Genomic DNA, 6408 nt, shown 5'->3' on the forward strand with positions numbered 1-6408 from the left:
TAATTCTTTAAAAAAATTTTTTTTAATGTTTGTTTTTATTTCTGAGAGAGAGAGAGAGACAGCACGAGCAGGGGAGGGTCAGAGAGAGAGGGAGATATAGAATCTGAAACAGGCTCCAGGCTCTGAGCTGTCAGCACAGAGTCCGATGTGGGGCTTGAACCCACTAACCGTGAGATCATGACCCAAGCTGAAGTCAGACGCTCAACCAACTGAGCCACCCGGGTACCCCTATGTTTAATTCTTTATAGCTCTTGAAAATGAGGTGATTGATTTTGTGAACCCCAATATTATATCCCCAGTTGATGGATTGGGAAGTTTGGTCACTTCAGCCCTTGGCATCTGATTTGGGGGGTGGTGCTGGGATTCCAACGTAGCTCCTGGTCAACCTCAGGGCCAATCATTAAACCACCAGGCTGCAAGGGAATAAACTTAGGGTCTGCCCTCTAGGGTCTACAGCCCATCGACCAGACATGGACCCTGGGCTAGAGGACCTGTGCCAGACGGCTCTGCCAGGGCACCCAGGGGTGCCTAGGGAGGGAGCCCAGGACTCTGCCAGAAATGAGCCACACTTTCTCATCTCCAAGCTTAGCAGATGCCATTCCATCCGCCTACAGCACCTTTCCTGACACAGCACCTTTGCCCCAGTGCCACTCATTCTTCAGGCCTCAGTTCAAATGTCACCACTTCAGGGCGCTTGCGTGGCTCAGTCGATTGAGCATCCGACTTCAGCTCAGGTCATGATCTCACGGTTTGTGGGTTCGAGCTCCGCCTCAGGCTCTGTGCTGACAGCTAACTCAGAGCCTGGAGCCTGTTTCAGATTCTGTGTCTCCCTCTCTCTGCCCCTCCCCTGCTCACGCTCTCTCTCTCCCTCTCTCTCAGAAATAAATAAAACATTTAAAAAAATTAATTTAGGGGCGCCTGGGTGGCTTAGTCGGTTAAGCGTCCGACTTTCACTTAGGTCATCATCTCACGGTTCATGGGTTCGAGCCCCGTGTCGGTCTCTGTGCTGACTGCCAGCTCAGAGCCTGGAGCCTGGTTCAGATTCTGTGTCTCCCTCTCTCTCTGACCCTCCCCTGCTCACGCTGTCTCTCTCTCTCTCTCTCCTAGAAATAAATAAAAATATTTTAAAAAATTAATTTAAAGAAAAAGCAAATATCACCTCTTCTTAGAAAGAGAGCTGCTTCCGTTGCCCCGCCCCCTCCCATCTAATGCGTTCTAAGTTTGACCCTTCAGGATGAATCAGGAGCACCCCTCCCCACTTGGGCCCCGGTACTTCCCCCTCCTGGCCCTAATTCAGTCCCAGCCCTGACTCAGTCTGGGCTGTAGCTATCTGGCCCCCACTGTGGACTGTGAGGGAGGGGTGAATGTCTCAAGCACAGAAGAGGCAAGCTCAGCAATTCAACCCTGCACACCGCTGCGCTGGTGAGGGAGAGACGCAGAAAGGGCCTAGGACTTGGACAGAGACCGTTCAAACTTCTGGACTCATGGGGAAACTGAGGCCACGCTGTGCACAGAAAATCAGGGACAGAGGCAAAACGGTCTTCCCCGTCACCGGCTGCTATCTTTTCCCCAAATCGTTCTTTCCTGTGCCCAGAGCCATCTTTCTCAGCCGCCCCTGCCCCAATGGTCCCTGTAGATGCAGAAGTTCTGGTCTCCGGGGGGTCCCTAGACCCATTCTCTCCCAAGGACCTCCCACAGGCTCCTCTTAGCCAATTTTCCCATCTTCCCACATGTGATGGAGACTGGCTCTTCATGGTGCCTGCCTCTCCACAGAGACCATAGATCTGGGGTTAACCTCCCACCCTCCGCTTCCCACAGGCTTGGGCTCTCAGAAACCTGGAGACGCACAATTAACGCCCCCGCCCTATCTGCTAACCTCTGGTCCCACCTAACGCCACGTGCTGCATCCCTACTCATGCCCCATCCCACTGCCATCGAGGTCATTTTTCTGGGGTCATCCAGCTCAGGCTTTTCAGCACCCCCTTTCCAGTTCTGTCTGGAGAGCCCGATCACCCCGACGTTGGCTCCCTGCGCCCTGCCCCTGGGGAAATAGACCACGTGTCCCACTCCGAGGACTCTCAGGAGGGCTCCGCCCCCTGTTGGAGCCCCGCCCCTTCGAGGTACCTCCTCTCCAGGCGCTAGGGGTGCAGCGAGGGCTATTTTATTTTTTTAATTTTTTAAAAAATTTATTTTCTTTCCGGGGCGCCTGGGTGGCTCAGTTGGTTAAGCGTCCGACTTCATCTCAGGTCATGATCTCTCAGTTCGTGTGTTCGAGCCCAGCGTTCGGCTCTGTGCTGACAGCTGGCTCAGAGCCTGGAGCCTGTCTTCGGATTCTGTCTCCCTCTCTTTCTGAACCTCCCCTGCTCGCTCGCTCGCTCGCTCGCTCTCTCAAAAATAAATAAAACATTAAAAACTTTAAAAAAAGAAAATAAAGTACACTTATTTTTGAGAGAGAGGCACACACAGAGGGCAATTGGTGGAGGGGTAGAGAGAGGGAGACACAGAATCTGAAGCAGGCTCCAGGCTCTGAGCCTGGTGTGGGGCTTGAACCCCCAAACCGCAAGATCACCCGAGTCGAAGTCGGACGCTTAACCGACTGAGCCACCCAGGCTTCCAAGTGATGGCTGTTTTAGAACCTTCCACACTTAGTAGTGCCTAGCGCCCCGCCCCCTGCCCCGCACTCTTTGGAAAGCTCGGCCCCGCGTTCCAGCCAAGGGGCGCCCCGCCCCGGAGCCAGAGGTCTTCCGGGGAACCGACCCCACAGCGCCGGCGCTCTACGGCTCTCCGCCCTCGGCTCTCTCAGCCCTTGCCGCGGGAGTCTCTTTGGAGAGGTTCCCCCCTCCCCGAAACAGCCCCCGCCCTCCACAGCCCCTGCGGGACCTCCAGTCTCCCGCAAGGCCACGTGGATGAGCACGAGCGCGGGAGAGCAGCGCCCCCTTGTGGCCGTGTCCTTCTGAACTCGTGTCCGTGGCTCGGAGAGACCTACTTGACCTGATGCTAAAGCAGCAAAAGTTGTTTTGTTTTGTTAATTTAAAAATTGGCGTCGCAGTCATCAACAACGTTCTTCAGGCTCTGGTTCAGCAGTAGGCGTCTTTTTTTTTTTTTTTTTTTTTTACAAATAGTTTATTGTCAACTTGGTTTCCATATAACACCCAGTGCCAAAGCCATAGGCTTCTTTAGTGAGTGCTCCCTGAGTCTTCCATCCGGATCAGCAGTCTCCCGTGCCGCCTCGAGGAGTCCCATCCCTGACCACCCTGCCCTTGCTTCCTGGCTCTCACGTCCTTGGGCTGTCACTGTCGGCCTGCGAAGGCAGGGACAAGGGCTGTCTTGGTCACCATTGTGCCCGCAGTCGGGGCACAAGGTAAGACTCAGACGACCCGCACCTCACAGGGACCGTGTGCATTTACTCCTTCAACACACATTTTCCTTTGTTTTGTTAACTAGTTGTATACAAAGGCTATCATAAAATTCACCCGTCTTAAGTGTTTTGATGATTTGGGGTTGCGTTTACAGACTTGTACAGCTATCACCACAATCCAATTCTAGAACACTTCCATCACCCTAAAAAGATTTCTTGTGCCCCATCCCCACCCCCAGCCCCAGGTAACCGTTGATCTACTTTCGGTCATGTCTGTATTCTTTTTACATTTTAGGTGCATTTGCTGACTACTTGCTTCCATCAGATTTTAAGTGCTGAGGATGCACTGTGACACACAGAGGCTCTGCCCTGAAGGGAAGTCAAAGTCTGGTTGGGGCAATGGCTAATGGGAGAATATGGCCACTCACTCACTCATTCAAAATTATTTATTGATGTTTATTGAATGCTTCCGATGTGCAAGGTACTAGCCTAGAACCTAGGGATAGAGCAGTGGGGGGAGAGTAGGTCAAAAACCCTGCTACGCTGGAGTTGATATTTTAAGGAGAGGATACAAAATAAAGAAATAAACGAGGAAATGTGTGATACCATGGCTCTGTCATGTTATGAAGAGAAATAAACCCAAGGAAGGTAAAGAAAATGATGCGGTGTGATTTTTTTTAATGTTTATTTGTTTATTTTGAACGAGAGAGAGAGTGAAGGAGGGACAGAGAGAGAGAGAGAGAGAGAGAGAAAATCCCAAGTAGATTTCACACTCAGTGCAGAGCCTGAGACACAAGATCCCACAAGCTTGGGATCATGACCTTGACTGAAATCAGGAGCCGAACACTCAACAGACTGAGCCACCCAGGCACCCCTAGGGGGTGTGATTTTAGTCGGGGGTGTTCAGGCGTTCTTAGCACATCTCTGAGAAGTAAACATTTGATCCGGAACGTGACGTATTTTCTAATGAAGTGTTGAATAGCTCATGTAATTTATTGAATACCGTACTGAAAGTGAAAAGCAGATGGTTATACGGGTACAGAATGGTTCAAAGTGAGTCCTTACCCCTGTGATGCTGGGGCGGACTGGGAACAGCCTGAGGGAGGAGATCAGTACTGCACATAAACGAATCCAGGAAAAAAAAAAAGCAAAATTCAAAATTTGAGGTACAGTTTCTACTGAACGTGTATTACTTCTGCAGAGTCGAAAAGTCAAAAAATCGTAAGGTGGGGACTGTATGATGAAGTTTTGGGGTAATGGTGGGGTGGTCCAGGGCTGACGGCCAAGAAGAAAGAATTCTTGAAGACGTGTCTGGTCTTCGAAATCAGTCGTCAGCAAAGTCAATGGTGATTTTATTAAAACACAGGGACAGGACCTGTGGGCAGAAAGAGCTGCACTGGGATCGTGAGGGTAACTGATTATATATCCTCAGGTTGGGAGGGGGTCAGGGATACAGTAAGTCTCGAAGGTTTGGGTTTTTTTTTAATGTTTTTTATTTATTTATTTATTTTTTTTTTGAGAGTCAGAGAGAGACAGTGTGAGCAGGGAAGGGTCAGAGAGAGAGGGAGACACAGAATCCAAAACAGGCTCCAGGCTCTGAGGTGGCAGTCAGCACAGAGCCCGATGCGCGGCCCAGACCCACGAACCACGAGACCATGACCTGAGCCGAAGTCGGATCCTAACTGATAGAGCCACAGGCACCCCTTGAAGATATTTTGGAAACAAGGTTTCCAGGACCTTGAGGAGCGAGCTGTTGCCAGGGAAATGCCATATTAATATTTAGTAAAACCTCAGTCACGGGACCCTTAGATGTACATCCAGGGGCCATAAGCCTGGAGTACAATTGCCAGTGTATATCTTGGGGGAGTCGAGATAAAAGAAGTTTCCAAAGGAATTTTTCTTTTTTTTTTTTTAATGTTTTATTTATTTCTAGGAGAGAGAGAGACAGCGTGAGCAGGAGAGGGTCAGAGAGAGAGGGAGTCACAGACTGAAACAGGCTCCAGGTTCTGAGCTGGCAGTCAGCACAGAGCCCAACGCGGGGCTCGAACCCATGAACCACAAGATCATGACCCAAGCGAAAGTCAGACGCTTAACCGACTAAGCCACCCAGGCGCCCCATCCAAAGGAATTTTTCTATGTGAAAAGAGACTCACAGGATCCTGGGGGGTCAGGATAATATGAAGCCAAGATTCCTTTGTGCCCCCGGCAAAGTGTCATCGTCCAGGCAGCTGAGCTCCTAGAGAGAGGTCACTCTGCCAGTCTCAAGGACTTACCAATGGGCTGTAGGCAGTAAGGGAATTTAAGTTTTCATTTGCCTTTATTTCCTACATCACCACGGCAAGCACTTACACCCCTTTCCTTTGTTTTTGGGTAGTGTCCGAGGAAGAGCACCCAGATCCCACCTGGTGGGGGTGGGGGGGCAGGGGTGAGGGTTGCCTGTCTGTATTTTGCCCTCATCATGTAGTTTATTATTTTTTTAATGTTTTATTTTATTTTTGAGAGAAAATGAGATAGACTGGGAGCAGGGGAGGGGCAGACTGGGAGGGAGACACAGAATCTGAAGGAGGCTCCAGGCTGTCAGCACAGAGCCCCAGGCGGGGCTCCACCTTTGGCTCAGGTCTTGATCTCACAGTTAGTGAGTTTGAGTCCCATGTTGGGTTCTCAAGCTTGCTTGGGATTCTGGCTCTCTCCTCTCCCTCTGCCCCTCCTCAACTTGTGGTCTCTAGCTCTCAAAATAAATAAACTTGAGAGAGAGAGAGTTGCATGCTCTATCGACTAAGCCAGCCAGGCACCCCAGGTTCTTATATTTTAAAATTCTCAGTTTTGAGGGTGCCTGGGTGGCTCAGTTGGTTGAACGGTTAAGTGCCTGACTTCGGCTCAGGTCATGATCTCACAGTTCATGGGTTTGAGCCCCACACCCGGCTCTCTGCTGACAGCCCAGAGCCTGGAGCCTGCTTCAGATTCTCTCTCTCTCTGGCTCACTTTCTCTCTGCCCCCCCCCTGCTCACCCTCTCTCTGTCTCTTAAAAATGAATAAACAGGGGCGCCTGG

This window comes from Hyaena hyaena, unplaced genomic scaffold, assembly GCF_003009895.1.
Source record: "Hyaena hyaena isolate Hyena2069 unplaced genomic scaffold, ASM300989v1 scaffold_9, whole genome shotgun sequence".
In the NCBI taxonomy this organism is placed as follows: Eukaryota; Metazoa; Chordata; class Mammalia; order Carnivora; family Hyaenidae; genus Hyaena; species Hyaena hyaena.